The 22,102-nt window shown below is 43.1% G+C and overlaps 1 non-coding gene across 1 annotated transcript; it reads right to left on the bottom strand.

Moving 5' to 3' along the window:
• Positions 1-1,575: 1,575 nt before the first annotated feature.
• LOC124668866 lies at positions 1,576-1,686 on the bottom strand. Its single transcript, XR_006991935.1, has one exon. It is a non-coding gene; the product is annotated as a small nucleolar RNA SNORA5 (small nucleolar RNA).
• Between the last annotated feature and the right edge of the window lie 20,416 nt (positions 1,687-22,102).

Genomic DNA, 22,102 nt, shown 5'->3' with positions numbered 1-22,102 from the left:
TTCCCCCACGACCGCACCGGATCCGGAGGAAACATTGATGTGACCAAACGAAACGGCAGCAGGAGCCAGCCGTCAGACCCGTCAAGTCGGGCACAGGACCCGAGGCGGCGGAGACTCCGGCGCTCCCAAGCCGGAGCCGGACATTAAATTCAATCCGGTCCCAAACTCTCCTAACAAGGCGGAGACATCGTCAACACTTGTAAAAAAGCAAAAGCTGTAGAAGCGAAAATAGCGTCCGGCTAGAAGCAGCCGGATGGGGCAAGCCGGATGAGGGCGCAGCCGGCTGAACGGAAATTCTCAGTCGGCCCCTCCAAGGGCCGCCCAACACATTCAAGAGATCTAAAAGCCAGGAAAACCTGCCTAGGTCCCTCTTAACGCAGGACCTTGCCAGCTTCGGGGGCTAATGTCGGGGGGAAGACCCCGGGTAGGGCAATGGACGCGGAGCAGCCGGCTAGAGGTTGGCCGGCTCGCGGCAAAGGCCGGCTGAGGAGCAGCCGGCTGGAGCCGTGGCCGGCTGCTTTGGAAGCCGGCTGGCTCTAAGTCCTAGTCGGCCTGGCTACGGCCGTCTGCGCTGTGGCTGGGCCGGCTTCTACAAGCCATATCCGACTGGGGTCTGTACCTCAGACCGACTCGAGGCTGGCGAGTCTTGCATGAGAAGGAACTGGGTAGGTGGTCCGGGTTCAAAGGTCCACGCTGACCTCATCTCCCGTAAAGCGCGGGGCACTGTAGAGCAACAGTGCCACGCGGCGGACAGGCCATCATGGCGTACGACGATCCGTACCGGCTACAGGGCATGATGGCGACAGGGACATCTCCTCGCCATGCCGCTGACTCCCTCTGGCGGACGGGACAGGCCACTACGCCTCAACGGCTCCATGACGTCAACGCCTCGGGAAGGAGCGGAAGCCGGAGCCGGCCAAGCCGGCCACTAGACTATAGGGACTTCCTTGTAAAGTGCCAGCGCCTATATAAGCTGCACTACCCCCCTCGTGCGGGGGACGATCGATCATTCTCACTTCATTCTAGACTTAGCGCTACTCGAGGAGAGAGACCTTCGTCTACCTTAGCCTCCCCGAGCAGCCGGATACAGCTCTAGGAGCACCATTGTACTGTGTGATCACCATATACACTCATAGCAGGAGTAGAGGTGTTACCTCCATCGGAGGGCCTCGAACCTGGGTACGTCGCCGTGTCGCTCGTGCCCATACCCGCTTCCGGATACCACCGTGAGACCATCTAGGAACCACCTTCGATTAGCCACCCTATGGCATATGCCGTGACGATACCACGACAGTTCGGCTATCGTCAGACACCCTGCCAGAGCATGGAGTGTGCAAACTATGTGGGAGGTGATGACCGCTTGTGTAATCATGCATAACATGATTTTTGAGGTAGAGCGGGATGATTCACTATTTAATAATGAGTGTGATGGCCAGGGAGAGTTGGTTACTCCTCAAGGTGGTCCCGCATAATTCTAGGATATCCCACTAGTAGGAAAAGCCTCATTAGTGGCTCACGAAAACATGATTCTGTGGCGCATGGGCGGTGCGCCACAGAAACTTCGCCACAAAAATAGGGTTTCTGTGGCGCACCGGACCATGCGCCACAGAATTAAGGTGTTCTGTGGCGCATATGGACCAGCTGCGCCACAGAAATAGGTGCGCCACTGAATTCTATTTTGGTGCGCCACAGAACAATGTACATGTATACTCGATTTTGTGCTCCCTGGTGTATTATACAGGTTTTATACAGGTTTTGTACACAGTATACAGGTATAATATAGACAGATATAATATGGACACATATAACATAGCAACATTATACATCATCATCACAGTACTTAGAGCCCGATCGAGATACATATATAGTGGCAAGTGTCAAATGTTTTGCATACAACTCTTAATTCATACAAATTTCACAATTTCGAGATACAAAGTAGTCTTCATCCGGTTCCTCCTTTGCTCCCTCCTCTCTACCCACCAGGCTCGCTTGCATCGGGGTCTTCATCCGGTTCCTACTATGATTAAAATGGAAGAAAGTGAGACCAACAAGTCCGATGCACAAGAGAAATGGAATAAATGCCTCATACATTGTTGGTCAACACAAATCTTAACATTTAGGGATGGCGTAAGTGAGACCAAGTCCGATGCACAAGAGATTAATATTTGTGCTATCTTACCAGGCTCACTTACGCCACCCCCAAGTGTACGGTGACCAAACATTTTAATCATCGTCATTTTGAAAATACCAAAGCAAATGGAATGACAAAATGGAATAAGTGCCTCATACATTGTTGGTCAACACAAATACTATGGTCGAAACCATAGTTGCAGGTATACACCGCGAGTATACTTTGCGTAAGGCCCCCATTCCCCGGCCGCCGTTCCGTGAACGGGTCCTTGACGACACAACAATGCCGATCCGCCTCTCCGGCGCGAGAACCACGGCGGTCCCAGCCGCCTCCCTTGTGGCCGCGTCTCTTGCGCTCTTCTCCATGGCCGGACCACGATTGGACTCACGGGGGAATAATGATAATCGCCATCACCACTATCGCCAGACTCCACAGGTGCATAGCAGTTTGCAGCAGATGCCACTTTTCTTCCCTCGCCGTCCAGTGAACGAGTCCTTGATGCAAAGACCGTGCCGGTCTGCCCAGCATTATGCCGGCCCGTGTTGCCGCGCTTAAGGCCGTGTGTCCCGTGTAACACCCCAACTTTTGCAACCTTGTCTAGTTGCCCTTATTCCAAAAATCAGGGGGAACAAAAACTTCTTCTTAAGACTAGATAGATGGATTGCCTTGATCTGTTTGTTTTGATGCATTGCCTTGGTGTGTTGGTAGATGTGTTTTCTTGTTTTGCTTGTTGAGTTATGTCCTGAGTTACTCAAAGAACAACACCCCTAGTGGTTAAACAAGCAACTCACCAAATAAAACACATGTGTGGCATAGGAAAAATTGTTTTCCTTCTTACTACATCAAACCTCTCTCCTGATGACAACATGAGTGTGCCATCTTGATTTTTCTCCTTGTGGTACAACCTAGCTCAATCATCCTAAATTCAAAACTTGGTACCATATACCCCTTGCTACATCCCTCTCTGATACCCACTCATCCTTGTTGGTTTTGAGGCCATGTCGACCATCTGTGTTGACAGGCTTAAAATGTCTAGACTTTGGCAATTGATCTCTAAGCACTCACGACTGTTTTTGGTAACCTCAATGCATGGATCTCATCTATGCAACACCCTCTTCAACCTCCACGTCCTGCATGTCTCAGTCAATCCTTGCAACTCATATATTCAACTTGATCTGGTACCCTATCCCATGTTCCAGCACCAGATCACTTCTTCCTCTTTTACCTCTTGTTTTTATTTTGATCCAAGTTTAATCTTCACAAAACCAAGAGTGGGAATGATGGGTACATTTTGTAGCCATCACCTACCCTTGAGAACACTTCTCCCTAAATTAGTTTTCTCTCTCAAAAGTCCTATTGATTTTCCTTCTCTAGCTTTGATCACAAAACTACTTCTAGTTTTATTAAATCTTTTCAAGATATTTCTTCAAACAAGACAAAAAACTGAAATGGGTTTTGTTTCTCATCCCATTTCTACCAAGTACTGATTTCTAAAACATTACTCTCTATTTTGCTTTCCTTTTTAACAGAAAGCTTGTTTATGGTATCTACACCATTTCTTGTTTTCCTCTTGCTTATTTTACATTTGAGAAAAACTCTACTTTACTTGAGAAAGTAAGTAGAATATGTTGAACCTCTATGTTCCAACTAGTTTCCTCTCAACAATTTCAAATTTCATTCTACTTGAGTTCTTTCCCAATTGTCCCTAGACAATTGAGGTGTTTCATATACCTTTCAAATAAATCCTTTTTCAAATGGCAACACTTGCACATCTTATGCACACCTCTGATCTATCACATTGTATTTTCCCCATCCTCCAATTCTTGATCAAATGGATGATCATTTGGTACTTTCAACCCTCTCCCAATTGACCTCTTATTTGTAGAACAACTTATATATTTCATCTTACCCATCTCAACTCTCTATTCTTTTCCATCACCACCTTAACCTCATGAATTGGTGACTTATGTCAAAATATTCATCCTTGTGAGTATTGGAATACTTAACTCACCATCCCATCTACCTTGACAGGCTCATGCATTGTTGCATGTGATCAATCCCAATCCTTCCAAAATTGAATTCAAATAAAAACTTCTAATCATCAAATATACCTTTGGGTCTATTTTTCATCTTTTGTTAGTCCCAACCATAGTGGTAACAATTATCCTTGGAGTACATGTCACCCTTCCCATTATTTTTATCTATATGTATCTACTTCTATTTTTATCATCATCAAAGTCACTCTTTGACATTTTCTCCTCAACATCATGCACATATCTATTCACATGGATGTTGTGCCTCTCCCTCACATTGTTCACTTGTATTTGGTAAGAATGGAGCCGGCCAATTATGTTGGCATGGCAAAATTTTCGGCCAGCCCCTTCCTCTTCTTTTCCTTCCTCCACAAGCTTTGCCTCCCAACTACCCCAATCACTAAATGGGCAGCCACCCACCTTGGCCAATCAAGTGAAGAGCTGCCACCACTCCCTCCCTCTATAAAACCTCATAGCCGGCCACCCCCTCCTCTCTTTGCTCTCATTTTTCACTCCCCACTCCTTCCTCCACTCCCTCACACTCCTCTCATACCTGTTACCCACGAGCTGCTGCTCCTCCCAAGCTCCATGGCCGGCCATGGCCATGGAAATCCACCTAGATGAAGCTCCCCTCCTCCCTCAAGCTTCCCCTCACCATGAGAGCTTCCCTCTCACTCTCTTCTTCCCTAATCTTTGATGAATCCAGCCCTATTTCTCCTTTCTCCTCTCACCATATTGGATCTTGATGCAGGTGCATGTTGGTCCAAGCATGGAGAAGGTTGAGCTATCCTCAGATCTGAAACTCTTGACCAAAGTTCGTCCAAAACCTTGCAGTAATTTCTGTATCCTGCTGTTTCAGATTCTAGTACGAACTTGTAAAATCCGCCAAATCTTGTGTGCAGATCCAAATCGAGTGATTCAAAGTTCCGCAGATAGGTATTGAAAAGATCTACAACTTGGCGTTGGTCTCATCCTCAAATCCGTTACAGATTTCGCATGGTAAATAAAGTTCTGCAAACATGCAGAATCACTGTTTGTTAGATTTCTTCCGTTTTACAAAACCTTTTTGAGCAAACTCAACTGTGGGTGAAAGACCTCTCCAATACCTTCATTTTGGCGGTGGTTTCACTTCGATTGACCTCCTGAAACTGAAATGGTTCACAGATCAATATCTGGTCAGATCTGACTTTGTCGAATTAAACCAGAAGCTTAGGAAAGAATTTTTGAATGAAACCAACTGGATAAGAACCACCTATTCAATACCTTTCAGATGCAGCTGACCTCATATTTTTATGATTTGTGTACGATTTGTGGTGAATTAAACTTGTTCTGTGTGTTCTGCAGATATGGCTGTTAGCTTTTAATTCATCAAAAATCCATTTTTGAACCTAATTGAGTGATTCTAATTCTGTAGGATTTCTGAATGTTTTCTTAATCACCTCAAACAAGTTTCAAAACTTTATCTGTTCTGTAACTCCAGAGAGAAAGAAAATGGTACAGACATGCAGTAAACTTGTAAATCCATTTGTGAGAGTTTCAGAAATAATTTGAACCCAAATCCAATTGTGTATGCATCTCTGTTTAATTATCATTCGAATGCAAGTGGCCTCAGATTTTTAGGATTTTTCTACGAATTATGGATTACAGATCTTCTTTTCTGGACAGTCAGATTCAAAGAAATTCCTAAAATAGTAGGATTAACCTTTTTGGGTGATTCCAATTGGGTTAGTCTTGTATTAGTACTGTTTATCTAGGAAAAATGTTATTAGTCTCTGTTCATACATATTTGTTGCTGTTAGTAACGTTTATGTGTGACATGCATTGTTGAAGCAAAACTTTTCGGTTTATTTAAAACCCTTGACCAACTCTTTTAGTAGAGATGGGCAACCCTTGTTTTATGCTTGCAAAATAAAATCTCTGCAACCTAACATTAGCTCTTTTGTTTTGCTTAAGTTCTCAAATGATGTGGAATATGGTTTGCTTCCTATTTTGGTTGTAGTGTTATGGGAACAAATTAAGTTAGGAAAACTGTTTTCTACTTTTCCAAAAATGTTTGAAATTATGTTGTGAATGTTTGTGATGCCAAACTAATGCTCTTGTCCTCTTTATGATGTTATCTACCAGGGAATACTTAGTTGTGCCTTGGTGATACCGAGAGAGGCAATTGCTAAGTCGTGGCACTCTCATACCTTTACTAGGTAAATAAAATGGGTTTTCTTTTAGAAGCTTTGTAGAATCTATAAGTCTTTAATATGTTAGCCGTAGAAGAGTGGTTAGCTTTTGATTGTTGATTGTTGCATGCTTGTTATGATTGTTGCAATATGATTGATTGTGTTCCTTTTATATTTTCCGACGATAGATGCGAACAATTCCGGAGAAGGAGAAGAAGTGAAATCGGACGAGGATTTTATTTATGTCATTGGGATTCTTATATTGATGAAGTTGAAGAAGTACAGGGACAAATAAGCCAAGGCAAGCCATCTTTTTATCTCTGATTTGGTGTCTAGTTGGATGTCATTTGTTGATGTCCAAAGCACCTTGAATTCTATGTGTGTTATTCTCGCTATTTATGTCATCTATGTGTGTTTCCAAGTGGGGTACTCCCTAGTGGTGATACTCCACCTTTGTCATGTGATTATGGGATACATGGCATCATGGCCGTGCTATTCCCCTTGGTTATCATGTATGCCCAACTTGAGCATGCATCATCTCAAGAAAATAACTTACATCACACCCACCCCCTTTGTAGTATAGAGGTATCAATGTCATGATCTTGGTGTATTCTCAACTTGAGAGGAGTATGCCGTGTACCATATTGGAAAGTATGTTGGATAGTGATACTCCACTATCTAAGTTGTACTTTTAGCACCACAAATCTGAAAGTATAATCCTCTTTGTGTTGGCATCATACATGCTTATCTTAAGCGAGTATGATCCACCCATTACCCCTTTATACCTTCTATGGCAAGATGACTCTCATCTCGGCCATAGTGCAATTCTAGTTCAACTCATGAAACTATAGGTTGGGAACCCCTCAAGGCTTACCTTGTTGTAAATGTTTTATGAAAACCTTGGGTGAGTTAACCCAAGTGTATGGTTTATGAAAGCAAAGGATCTTGATAAAGATGTTTGGGAAAGTGGTGTATGGCTGTTTGTTGAACAACCAAGGTGTTGTGGGAAAATTGGTTTTAAAAAGGAGCACTGCGTATAAGTGTACACCAGCCCAACTTTTATCGCGCAACCACTCTACCCTGGTGTGGGATGGGGCTTAGCCCGTAGTTTGTTGAAGCTGGCAGGAGCACCCTTCACAACTTTCTAGGGAGGGTCATGACGACCTCCGACGCCGGGTTGCGCTCCGGAGGAGGCAATACACTGTCTTAACCGATAGCCGGACGATTGCGAGGGTCTTCGTCATGGCGCCGGAGATACGCTCAAAAGGAGGTATGCTGCCGGGGTGCCGGGAAGGGGTAAGCCCGCAGGGAAGGACTCGTGCCGGTGGAGATGGGCGAAAGGTTATGTCCGGGTATCCGTCGTGGCATATGTTGTTATGCAGGGATGATGCCCACACGATAGGTATCCGGATAGTTGTGGGGAAAGTGTGCAAACTCTGCAGAGTCAAATCTATTCGAATAGCCGCGTCCGCGGTCATGGACGGGTTGCAAAGGTCTACCTTTACCGGGGCTTGAGTTTTGTTTTGATAAATGCTTTGCAAAGAAAGTGTTGTGTTGGATGTACCGGAAGGGTACGGAAAGTGGGCGTGTGTTGACCATATGGAGATGGTCGTGGGAAAAAAATTGAGACCAAGTGGGGAACTTTTTCCTAGTGTTTCATGTAGAGGAACTCTTCTTTAACAAAGATATAGAGATGTCATAGGACTTCCCTAGTATCCCCATCACCTGAGATGGCGGTATGCTAACTCTTCTTCAATAAAGATATAGATATGCCATAGCTATCTTTTGAAGTATCTTCTTCAATAAAGATATAGAGGTGTCATAGTACCACTTTAGTGTCTCCATCAATTGCGATGTCGGGATGCTATATCCACAAGAGAAACTGATTCTCTTTCACATGCTTTATCCACAAGAGAAACTATTCTTCCTCTCTTGTCTCTTTTAGTTAGCATTGTTAGCACCCTTCTTGATGGTTTGCGGGTACAATTCCAATGTACTCACGGCTTTGTCCCTGGCTATTTACTTGGCCAGACTTGGAGGAACACGACGGATGAAGAAGGAGTTGGTGACGTCTATGCGAGCTAGGAACGTCTTCCCGACCGCTTGCTCGTAGGGTTATGGCGAGATGACTTGGGTACTGCGACTGCTGAAGTGATGATGCTACTCTGATGTTTAGTTAGGCCCTCCGAGGCTGTTATGTAAGTATTGGTCATGCGACCATGTTGTAATTTTCTTATTCCGCTTTGTAATGGATGGTGTAATATGATATCAGTTCGGTTATGTGTTCACGACACACTGATCATGGGATCGTGAACTGGATACATAACAGGGTATTTCGGACCATTAGTCCGGGGTCCCCACAGAGCTGGTATCAGAGCTATCCTGACTGTAGGAGACCTTAGTTAGCATGGGCGTTAGTTAGGAAACAAGTACTTGGGAAAAACTATTTACAAAGTAATTCTTTCTTTAGTCGGAAGCATCGCTTCTACTCCTCTTATTTATTCAAAGCTTCTAAACTCTTACCTCTCCGCTTTACAAAGGTTTGAAAATTCTTGCTCTACTGTCTCAACCACTTCAAACCTACATGTTGGACGATGTCCCCAACTCAGACCGGAGACTCGACGTCGAAGATGGATCAACTTTTTATGAAGTCTCACGTATCCCCAACGACAACTATTGAAGATCGGATGCCCACTTAGCCGTGCACATATAGGGATGATAAGATCCTGTCTTTGGTTGTCACCAAAGTATGTCAAGCAGCCGACCTTGTTTCTCCATGGACTCGCACTTTTTGCAGTCGTCTGGGATCAAGTCCTCAGTTCTTTTCTAGTAATTTTTAGGCCAGCCACCAGAAGTTGCCGACTTCGGGAGTACCTCAATAACTACCCCTTCGAAGACCTCACGTCCCCGAGATGTTTACAACAGAAGACTGCACAGTTTTAGCCTCCACCTCAACATCGACGAGTCAACATCAGGCTTGCGTCACCACCAACTATTACAAGGATCCCTATTGAAGTCAATGCCAGCAAGATGAAGACGTCGACATATGTGACCAGCCCCAAACCTATAGGATGGATAGGACAAACTCAATCGATTTGATTGAGCTACCCCCGCGCATTAGGAATTTCTGGGTACTTAGAGTACCATACCTGGTTTGATGATTGCTTGTAGTTCCCTAGTGTGCTGCCTTGAGTGTTTGTATCTGTTTGCTGTGAGCATGTATGTCTTGCTATTTAGACGTTCCCGCCCTTTTTAATTGTTTGAAATTTGTGAAACAGAAATTAAAAATGGAAATCTCCCAGTGTACTGTTTTGCTAATAAAAATAGTTTGGTAGCTCCGATTGATGTGATTCCAATTGCACTAGAACCAGTATGAAATTATCTTTCAGACGCCACTGACCTTGTATTTTTAGGATTTTTGTGCGATTTTTAATAAAGAAAACTTGATCACTGTTTCTGGTTAGTATTTTGAGTCTCAAAAATTGAAAAATAAATATTTTTGAATGATTCCAATTGTGTTGATCTTGTTTTGTTTCTGTGCATCTAGGAAAAATACCAGTAGCCCCTGTTAGTGGTATTTTGTCTCTGGTTATGATTGTATGGGTGTCACATGCCATGATAGGATTAAAGTTGCCTCGCCGATGTATTGCTAACTGCTAGTTAGTTGGGTAGATTAACGAAAGACTCTAACTCTAAACCCGTTAGCAGTTGTTTTTCAACCATCAGGGAAACTAACTCAGACTCCTACCTACGCCGACTACTTTCAAGGTCATCTGAAGCATCTCCACTACGCCAAGAAAGCAGAAGCCCCTACCTTCAAGAGTGACTGCACCTCTGCAAGAAGCCTTACTAACTTGGTCTAACCTTGGAGTATAGTCGTGCTAACCTCGAGGATATCTTTTTGAAAACCACCCCCTAACACACCGTCTAGCTAGATGAGAGAACATTAGCGTCAAAGCCAAGTTACATCACATGGTTCATCTGATCCTCATCAAGTGAAGCTCATGAAGATACCTCCAGACTCAAGACTTTAGGCGTAGTTTACCCGCTAACTTCTTAGTTGTTACTGAAGTCAGCACCGACCCGCAAACTGAAGATTGTCTTCGACGACCTCTGTTGCTGCTTCATATGGATACCAACTAGGTGTTTCATCAACTTACTAACTCACCGCGCGTCCCATATGGTTTAGTTAACACGTGAGTGCCGCTTGAAGCTGTGGTCTGCACGTCGCCCCCGAAGATTCTTCAACTGAACAAGCAAGATCGACGACTTCTTCAGGAGCCCCCGACAGGACCGCAAGACAGACGCTCTGAGTTTTTCCGAGAGATCGATGAAAAATCCTAAGGGTGGAAGACTTCGTCTTCCACTAAAAGTTGGAGCTAACCCTAACATTTTAAACCTTTCTAACACACCGTTGGAAACGTGGGATGCACCAACCCCTCTTGAAGCCATGGACTACACAACGCACTCTGAAGATGTTTTCAACTCAAGACAGGAGATCAATGACTTCTCCAAGAAGCGCCCGACAAGACCCGTGGCCGAAGCTTACAGTTTTTAACGCCCCCTCCCCGGTGAACAATTTTAAGGGTGGAAGACTTCGTCTTCCACTAAATTTAGGCTAACTCTAAAAAGTTTTCAAACACCGTTGGATGCACTAACTCTCCCACCGTCTTGAACCACCGCTAGGATCATGAAGAAGCTACGGATCCAACACCGGCCTGGAGTAGTCAACCTCTTCATGAAGCTCGCTATCGGCAAGAATCCATCATGTCTCTCAGAAGCTGAAGTTGCGACCCTCTCAACAACGACACGCCGACAGAAGAATGGAGTCTAATTTTCGTTAAGCTTTACAACCCCTCTAGTTCTGCGCTCAGTAATCTCGGGACAAGATTATTTTAAGGGTGGAAGATCTGTAACACCCCAACTTTTGCAACCTTGTCTAGTTGCCCTTATTCCAAAAATCAGGGGGAACAAAAACTTCTTCTTAAGACTAGATAGATGGATTGCCTTGATCTGTTTGTTTTGATGCATTGCCTTGGTGTGTTGGTAGATGTGTTTTCTTGTTTTGCTTGTTGAGTTATGTCCTGAGTTACTCAAAGAACAACACCCCTAGTGGTTAAACAAGCAACTCACCAAATAAAACACATGTGTGGCATAGGAAAAATTGTTTTCCTTCTTACTACATCAAACCTCTCTCCTGATGACAACATGAGTGTGCCATCTTGATTTTTCTCCTTGTGGTACAACCTAGCTCAATCATCCTAAATTCAAAACTTGGTACCATCTACCCCTTGCTACATCCCTCTCTTATACCCACTCATCCTTGTTGGTTTTGAGGCCATGTCGACCATCTGTGTTGACAGGCTTAAAATGTCTAGACTTTGGCAATTGATCTCTAAGCACTCACGACTGTTTTTGGTAACCTCAATGCATGGATCTCATCTATGCAACACCCTCTTCAACCTCCACGTCCTGCATGTCTCAGTCAATCCTTGCAACTCATATATTCAACTTGATTTGGTACCCTATCCCATGTTCCAGCACCGAGATCACTTCTTCCTCTTTTACCTCTTGTTTTTATTTTGATCCAAGTTTAATCTTCACAAAACCAAGAGTGGGAATGATGGGTACATTTTGTAGCCATCACCTACCCTTGAGAACACTTCTCCCTAAATTAGTTTTCTCTCTCAAAAGTCCTATTGATTTTCCTTCTCTAGCTTTGATCACAAAACTACTTCTAGTTTTATTAAATCTTTTCAAGATATTTCTTCAAACAAGACAAAAAACTGAAATGGGTTTTGTTTCTCATCCCATTTCTACCAAGTACTGATTTCTAAAACATTACTCTCTATTTTGCTTTCCTTTTTAACAGAAAGCTTGTTTATGGTATCTACACCATTTCTTGTTTTCCTCTTGCTTATTTTACATTTGAGAAAAACTCTACTTTACTTGAGAAAGTAAGTAGAATATGTTGAACCTCTATGTTCCAACTAGTTTCCTCTCAACAATTTCAAATTTCATTCTACTTGAGTTCTTTCCCAATTGTCCCTAGACAATTGAGGTGTTTCATATACCTTTCAAATAAATCCTTTTTCAAATGGCAACACTTGCACATCTTATGCACACCTCTGATCTATCACATTGTATTTTCCCCATCCTCCAATTCTTGATCAAATGGATGATCATTTGGTACTTTCAACCCTCTCCCAATTGACCTCTTATTTGTAGAACAACTTATATATTTCATCTTACCCATCTCAACTCTCTATTCTTTTCCATCACCACCTTAACCTCATGAATTGGTGACTTATGTCAAAATATTCATCCTTGTGAGTATTGGAATACTTAACTCACCATCCCATCTACCTTGACAGGCTCATGCATTGTTGCATGTGATCAATCCCAATCCTTCCAAAATTGAATTCAAATAAAAACTTCTAATCATCAAATATACCTTTGGGTCTATTTTTCATCTTTTGTTAGTCCCAACCATAGTGGTAACAATTATCCTTGGAGTACATGTCACCCTTCCCATTATTTTTATCTATATGTATCTACTTCTATTTTTATCATCATCAAAGTCACTCTTTGACATTTTCTCCTCAACATCATGCACATATCTATTCACATGGATGTTGTGCCTCTCCCTCACATTGTTCACTTGTATTTGGTAAGAATGGAGCCGGCCAATTATGTTGGCATGGCAAAATTTTCGGCCAGCCCCTTCCTCTTCTTTTCCTTCCTCCACAAGCTTTGCCTCCCAAATACCCCAATCACTAAATGGGCAGCCACCCACCTTGGCCAATCAAGTGAAGAGCTGCCACCACTCCCTCCCTCTATAAAACCTCATAGCCGGCCACCCCCTCCTCTCTTTGCTCTCATTTTTCACTCCCCACTCCTTCCTCCACTCCCTCACACTCCTCTCATACCTGTTACCCACGAGCTGCTGCTCCTCCCAAGCTCCATGGCCGGCCATGGCCATGGAAATCCACCTAGATGAAGCTCCCCTCCTCCCTCAAGCTTCCCCTCACCATGAGAGCTTCCCTCTCACTCTCTTCTTCCCTAATCTTTGATGAATCCAGCCCTATTTCTCCTTTCTCCTCTCACCATATTGGATCTTGATGCAGGTGCATGTTGGTCCAAGCATGGAGAAGGTTGAGCTATCCTCAGATCTGAAACTCTTGACCAAAGTTCGTCCAAAACCTTGCAGTAATTTCTGTATCCTGCTGTTTCAGATTCTAGTACGAACTTGTAAAATCCGCCAAATCTTGTGTGCAGATCCAAATCGAGTGATTCAAAGTTCCGCAGATAGGTATTGAAAAGATCTACAACTTGGCGTTGGTCTCATCCTCAAATTCGTTACGGATTTTGCATGGTAAATAATGTTCTGCAAACATGCAGAATCACTGTTTGTTAGATTTCTTCCGTTTTACAAAACCTTTTTGAGCAAACTCAACTGTGGGTGAAAGACCTCTCCAATACCTTCATTTTGGCGGTGGTTTCACTTCGATTGATCTCCTGAAACTGAAATGGTTCACAGATCAATATCTGGTCAGATCTGACTTTGTCGAATTAAACCAGAAGCTTAGGAAAGAATTTTTGAATGAAACCAACCGGATAAGAACCACCTATTCAATACCTTTCAGATGCAGCTGACCTCATATTTTTATGATTTGTGTACGATTTGTGGTGAATTAAACTTGTTCTGTGTGTTCTGCAGACATGGCTGTTAGATTTTAATTCATCAAAAATCCATTTTTGAACCTAATTGAGTGATTCTAATTCTGTAGGATTTCTGAATGTTTTCTTAATCACCTCAAACAAGTTTCAAAACTTTATCTGTTCTGTAACTCCAGAGAGAAAGAAAATGGTACAGACATGCAGTAAACTTGTAAATCCATTTGTGAGAGTTTCAGAAATAATTTGAACCCAAATCCAATTGTGTATGCATCTCTGTTTAATTATCTTTCGAATGCAAGTGGCCTCATATTTTTAGGATTTTTCTACGAATTATGGCTTACAGATCTTGTTTTCTGGACAGTCAGATTCAAAGAAATTCCTAAAATAGTAGGATTAACCTTTTTGGGTGATTCCAATTGGGTTAGTCTTGTATTAGTACTGTTTATCTAGGAAAAATGTTATTAGTCTCTGTTCATACATATTTGTTGCTGTTAGTAACGTTTATGTGTGACATGCATTGTTGAAGCAAAACTTTTCGGTTTATTTAAAACCCTTGACCAACTCTTTTAGTAGAGATGGGCAACCCTTGTTTTATGCTTGCAAAATAAAACCTCTGCAACCTAACATTAGCTCTTTTGTTTTGCTTAAGTTCTCAAATGATGTGGAATATGGTTTGCTTCCTATTTTGGTTGTAGTGTTATGGGAACAAATTAAGTTAGGAAAACTGTTTTCTACTTTTCCAAAAATGTTTGAAATTATGTTGTGAATGTTTGTGATGCCAAACTAATGCTCTTGTCCTCTTTATGATGTTATCTACCAGGGAATACTTAGTTGTGCCTTGGTGATACCGAGAGAGGCAATTGCTAAGTCGTGGCACTCTCATACCTTTACTAGGTAAATAAAATGGGTTTTCTTTTAGAAGCTTTGTAGAATCTATAAGTCTTTAATATGTTAGCCGTAGAAGAGTGGTTAGCTTTTGATTGTTGATTGTTGCATGCTTGTTATGATTGTTGCAATATGATTGATTGTGTTCCTTTTATATTTTCCGGCGATAGATGCGAACAATTCCGGAGAAGGAGAAGAAGTGAAATCGGACGAGGATTTTATTTATGTCATTGGGATTCTTATATTGATGAAGTTGAAGAAGTACAGGGACAAATAAGCCAAGGCAAGCCATCTTTTGATCTCTGATTTGGTGTCTAGTTGGATGTCATTTGTTGATGTCCAAAGCACCTTGAATTCTATGTGTGTTATTCTCGCTATTTATGTCATCTATGTGTGTTTCCAAGTGGGGTACTCCCTAGTGGTGATACTCCACCTTTGTCATGTGATTATGGGATACATGGCATCATGGCCGTGCTATTCCCCTTGGTTATCATGTATGCCCAACTTGAGCATGCATCATCTCAAGAAAATAACTTACATCACACCCACCCCTTTGTAGTATAGAGGTATCAATGTCATGATCTTGGTGTATTCTCAACTTGAGAGGAGTATGCCGTGTACCATATTGGAAAGTATGTTGGATAGTGATACTCCACTATCTAAGTTGTACTTTTAGCACCACAAATCTGAAAGTATAATCCTCTTTGTGTTGGCATCATACATGCTTATCTTAAGCGAGTATGATCCACCCATTACCCCTTTATACCTTCTATGGCAAGATGACTCTCATCTCGGCCATAGTGCAATTCTAGTTCAACTCATGAAACTATAGGTTGGGAACCCCTCAAGGCTTACCTTGTTGTAAATGTTTTATGAAAACCTTGGGTGAGTTAACCCAAGTGTATGGTTTATGAAAGCAAAGGATCTTGATAAAGATGTTTGGGAAAGTGGTGTATGGCTGTTTGTTGAACAACCAAGGTGTTGTGGGAAAATTGGTTTTAAAAAGGAGCACTCGCGTATAAGTGTACACCAGCCCAACTTTTATCGCGCAACCACTCTACCCTCGGTGTGGGACGGGGCTTAGCCCGTAGTTTGTTGAAGCTGGCAGGAGCACCCTTCACAACTTTCTAGGGAGGGTCATGACGACCTCCGACGCCGGGTTGCGCTCCGGAGGAGGCAATACACTCGTCTTAACCGATAGCCGGACGATTACCGAGGGTCTTCTGTCATGGCGCCGGAGATACGCTCAAAAGGAGGTATGCTGCCGGGGTGCCGGGAAGGGGTAAGCCCGCAGGGAAGGACTCGTGCCGGTGGAGATGGGCGAAAGGTTATGTCCGGGTATCCGTCGTGGCATATGTTGTTATGCAGGGATGATGCCCACACGATAGGTATCCGGATAGTTGTGGGGAAAGTGTGCAAACTCTGCAGAGTCAAATCTATTCGAATAGCCGCGTCCGCGGTCATGGACGGGTTGCAAAGGTCTACCTTTACCGGGGCTTGAGTTTTGTTTTGATAAATGCTTTGCAAAGAAAGTGTTGTGTTGGATGTACCGGAAGGGTACGGAAAGTGGGCGTGTGTTGACCATATGGAGATGGTCGTGGGAAAAAAATTGAGACCAAGTGGGGAACTTTTTCCTAGTGTTTCATGTAGAGGAACTCTTCTTTAACAAAGATATAGAGATGTCATAGGACTTCCCTAGTATCCCCATCACCTGAGATGACGGTATGCTAACTCTTCTTCAATAAAGATATAGATATGCCATAGCTATCTTTTGAAGTATCTTCTTCAATAAAGATATAGAGGTGTCATAGTACCACTTTAGTGTCTCCATCAATTGCGATGTCGGGATGCTATATCCACAAGAGAAACTGATTCTCTTTCACATGCTTTATCCACAAGAGAAACTATTCTTCCTCTCTTGTCTCTTTTAGTTAGCATTGTTAGCACCCTTCTTGATGGTTTGCGGGTACAATTCCAATGTACTCACGGCTTTGTCCCTGGCTATTTACTTGGCCAGACTTGGAGGAACACGACGGATGAAGAAGGAGTTGGTGACGTCTATGCGAGCTAGGAACGTCTTCCCAGTCAGTTGCCTGTAGGGTTATGGCAGATGACTTGGGTACTGCGCTGCTGAAGTGATGATGCTACTCTGATGTTTAGTTAGGCCCTCCGAGGCTGTTATGTAAGTATTGGTCATGCGACCATGTTGTAATTTTCTTATTCCGCTTTGTAATGGATGGTGTAATATGATATCAGTTCGGTTATGTGTTCACGACACACTGATCATGGGATCGTGAACTGGATACATAACAGGGTATTTCGGACCATTAGTCCGGGGTCCCCACATCCCGCGCCCTGCACTGTTCGCCTTCTTGCCTGGTGAACCAATAGACTGATCGTTGGAATAAGGAAACCGATGACGGTCGGTCGCAAGATTAGATTGCGATCGGCCGTCATCGGCTTCCTTATTCCAATGATCAGTCTATTGGTTCACCGGGCAAGACGGCGAAGAGTGCAGGGCGCGGGAGACTCGGCCTGAAGCGCGGCAACAGGGGTCGGCATGATGCTAGGGAGGCCGGCACGGTCTTTGCATCAAGGACTCGTTCACTGGACGGCGAGAGAATAAAAGTGGCATCTGCTGCAAATTACTCTACACCTGTGGAGTCTGACGATAGTGGTGATGGCGATTATCATTATTCCCTCGGTGTGTCCAATCGTGGTCCGGCCATGGAGAAAAGCGCAGAGCGCAGGAGACGCGGCCACAAGGGAGGCGACTGGGACTGGCGTGGTTGTGCGCCGGAGAGGCAGGTCGGCGTTGTTGTCTCGTCAAGGACTCATTCACGGAACGGCGGCCGGGGATAGGGGGCCGTCTACAAAGTATTTTGCGGCGTATAGGTGACCAAACATTCTAATCATCGGCACTAAAATGGAAGAAAGAGCCAAGTGGTATCTCAACTAGATATCATATGCCTCATACTTTGTTGGTCGAAAGAAATATTAACATTCAGGGATGGGGTCAGCGAGACCAGGTAGGATGCACAAGAGATTGATATTTGTGCCATCGCACCAGGCTCACTGGCCCCACCCCAGAGTGTACAAGTGACCAAACAATTTAATCATCGGCAATAGAGAGGCCAATCAAGAACCAGTAAATCCAGTAAGTGATAGATATGCCTAAACAAGCAACAACACATAGCATATCCCAGCTAACCAGATGAGACAAGTCTTGGTAGCCAACTTAATCACCTAGCACCACCTAGCCTTTTAAAACCATCAGAAATAGTCCATTTTCTTCAAAGGATACCACAGTGGCATTCATTTACATGATCCCCTACTGTGGATATCTCTATTTTCATTAAATCCAACAAGAAATAGAAATTTATCATTACTCAGTTGAGTTCAAAACAAAGCTGGGGTACCATAAGGGATTACTCATCACTTGGTAGTAACCAAGTGATGCTGGCAAGAGAGAGGCCAAGCCTGAGCTAGTCAATCCAGTAGAGATGGATATGCATAAGTAAGCAAGAACACATAGCCTATCCAAGTTAACCAGATAAAACCAACCTTGGCAGCCAACTTAATGCTATGCTATGATAATCCATGTTAATCCAAGCTAATTAGGACAAGGTGCGAGCACTATTGGTATACTATGCATGAGGCTTGCAACTTATAGGATATCTTATACATAACACATATGCTTTATTACTACCGTTGACAAAATTGTTTCTTGTTTTCAAAATGAAAAGCTCTAGCACAAATATAGTAATCCATGCTTCCCTCTGCGAAGGGCCTTTCTTCTACTTTATTGTTAAGTCAGTTTACCTACTTCTTTCTATCTCAGAAGCAAACACTTGTGTCAACTGTGTGCATTGATTCTTACATGTTTACCTATTGCACTTGTTATATTACTTTGTGTTGACAATTATCCATGAGATATATATGTTGAAGTTGAAAGCAACCGCTGAAACTTATATCTTCCTTTGTGTTGCTTCAATGTCTTTACTTTGAATCTATTGCTTTATGAGTAACTCTTATGCAAGTCTTATTGATGCTTGTCTTGAAAGTATTATTCATGAAAAGTCTTTGCTATATGATTCATTTGTTTACTCATTATCTTCATCATTGCTTCGAATCGCTGCATTTATCTCATATGCTTTACAATAGTATGATCAAGATTATGATAGCATGTCACTTCAGAAATTATCTTTGTTATCGTTTACCTACTCGAGGGAGAGTAGGAACTAAGCTTGGGGATGCTTGATACGTCCCAAACGTATCTATAATTTCTTATGTTCCATGCTACTTTTATGATGATACTCACATGTTTTATACACATTATATGTCATTACTAGGTAGTTCTCCCCCATGGGCAGGCAAGTAGCCTTTGTGATTTACATCTATGCTACAGGAGAGTATGAACGCTCGAATCTAGGCGAGGTGATGGTGGGGAACTTCAAAAGGTTATGGTTTATTCCTCACTTCTTGATGGAGGTCAAGGAAAGAGAATATCGGTCCCGTGAGTAACCAGGACTGATCCTTCTAGAAAGCGCCAATTTCGCTTGTCATAATCAGTTCATTTGATTGTGCGTCGACCCTTTCTCCTCCTCAGTAGGTGTAGGTGACGTGGGGTATCCGCGATAATGTACAAGGATGATGGAACTGGGTGTATGGAAAGAGGCACCAGTAGATTCATCGGCTGACAAGCAAGGAGAAGGCGAGATTTACCCAGGTTCGGCCCCTCTTGGTGAGGTAAAGACCTACTCATGCTTGTATGATATTGATTATTGATGGAGATTACAATATCTTCGTGATGGATATGGTGTAGATCGTATATTTCCTAGGGAAGATTATGCATGAGTTCATGATGATTTCGGGAATATCCGGAGCCCGGCGGCTCCTCCTAGCCTTTATAGCCTAGGTCTTAGGTACCTTGACCGGGTCGGTTACATGGTAGGGGCGAACCCTAGGATTTCTATCCTTGAGCTTGTCCTTGTTCCATCCACCACGAACGTGGGCCTTCAAAGCCTCTGCAACCACCAATTTATCGTGGGTTTCGTGGTCCTTAGCAGGTCATCAGGTGGGTCTCTAGTTGCACCGCACCAGGTATACTAACCGCAGGTACCCGATAGGTCTTGCCCACATCAGTAGATTCAAACCAAGGTTCTGTAAATGATTATGATTCATACCTCGTGAGTTTGTAGGGAATACGAGAAAAGGCCCATGTTGTAGACAATGTCCTTTCGCTTCATAACATGTCCAATAAGCTCGATATTCACAAGTATCTAGATGCATGGATACAATTTCCAACCTTATTCATATAAGGTGGGATGCCAATACTTGACATTCGAACCTGCTCTGAGTACTCCTTTACACGCATATAGAGTGCTTGTCAAGGTATCTTTATTTATTGTCGGTAGTGAAACGTATGTAGTGATTTCGTTAATCTTAAGACTTGTCGGATCAGTTTTTTAGACTCAATCTCTCGGTGATGCTCATAAAGGTAAGATGTGGTGTATGATCTCGTTTACAGAATAAGTGTATGTACGTATTTATGAGCGTGTATGTATCTATTGGTGTACTAGCACTATGCCCGCGCGTTGCAGCGGAACAACCAAAAAAGGTTTTTTTTTTTAAATAACACATTGGAAAAATGCTTGCATGTACGTTTACCAAGACCTGCCAGCGGCATGTCATTTCCTTATATATCTGGTATTCTGGTTATGGTTTTCATACCTAACTCGTTGTATTCTCTTTGATATATCAATGAAACAACATAACCTTCTTGATATGCGCAATTTTCCAAAATAATCTACTTCAGAAGAATTTTTGTTTCTCTTATATTAAATGTGAGATTTTTCTATTAGGTTACTCGGTTATTAACTCACGCCATGTAAGGCTAGGTAGGAAGTACACCGCCACCACGATCGATGTCCGTGTTCGCCTCGATTGAGCAGCATATATAGTAGTGTTTACACACATTGACTTGGTCTCTTTTCCAAGAGAGTTTCGGAGACATGATCTGATACATAAGATGTGATGGAAGAGAAAATGCCCGACTCATATCACTATATCAGCAAGCTGACCTTGGTCGGTTGCACGTGCGATGTACGGGTCAGTTTTAATAGTAAATATTTATGTACCAAAATTCAGTAATTGTATCTGAATGTGTGTTGCAAGCAATGGATTCGGTTAAGACTAATAGTATTCTAATTCTTATTTAAAAAATAGCAATCTAATTTTCACTTCCAGAACCACACGAAAAATTGTTGTTCCCAGGATCTATAAATCTCAAACCTTGGTTCATTTGCAAACACCTTGAAGTGGCAAAAAATACAAGCGACCACACCCTATTAGCAATTGGCCAACTCGTCCAGCCATGGTCGCCGATCGTTCAACCATGGTAGGATCCAGCAAGGTTTACAAGCAGACGTGAGTGGAGAGAAAACGTTTTTCCAGCCCAGCCCACTATTGTTTGCAGGCCCGCTTTTGTACAGGTAAAAATTAGCAAACAAGGAAACGACTCCGGACGTAACAAACGAACGCAGCGTGGCCCGATCGAAGGAGCGATGTGTTCCTGGTGCGACGTACACGCACCAACAACGGATCCAAATCTATACCTAATCTATACCTAATAATAAAGGAGCTAAGGTTTCTGCCAAATTTTTCGTCAACGCTTTTTTTTGGACCGTTTTGTCCTTCCACAAAAACTCTTAATACTGCAATTACCGTAATACCGGTGCGCTATTCCTTCCGTCCGAGACTCCAGCCGCGCTGGCTTCCTTCCGCCCGAGCCGCTGGCTGTTTTTTGTCAAGGTCCCCCGGACGTGCATCAATTAATGGGCCGCCAAATCGGTTGACTGCAAATGCATTTGGGTTTTGATTTGGCTGTCAGATCTGGGCTTTTAAAATAATTTGGGTTGTTCCCGGCCTAAGAAAATCGTGGGTGTATTGATATTCCCTGTTGAATAATCCCACATCGATCCTTCGTAGCGAGTTCATCCTGTTTATATACGCTCGGAGATTCCAATCATCAGCAAGCGATTACATGAGCTAATGAACCAATGGCATAGCGAGAGAAGCGCCAAGATTGACTACGCTCAAGACGCCAAAATTGAGAGGAATTCGGATGGGGAGCACACAGAAGGGAGAAAGGATGTTGCGGGTACCGGTGGGACTGATATGCTATGAATCGGAGGTCAGAG

The sequence above is a fragment of the Lolium rigidum genome, chromosome 6, assembly GCF_022539505.1.
Source record: "Lolium rigidum isolate FL_2022 chromosome 6, APGP_CSIRO_Lrig_0.1, whole genome shotgun sequence".
NCBI classification, from domain to species: Eukaryota; Viridiplantae; Streptophyta; class Magnoliopsida; order Poales; family Poaceae; genus Lolium; species Lolium rigidum.
Note: the sequence above shows the minus strand (reverse complement) of the source record. Positions and strands in the feature narration are given on the sequence as shown.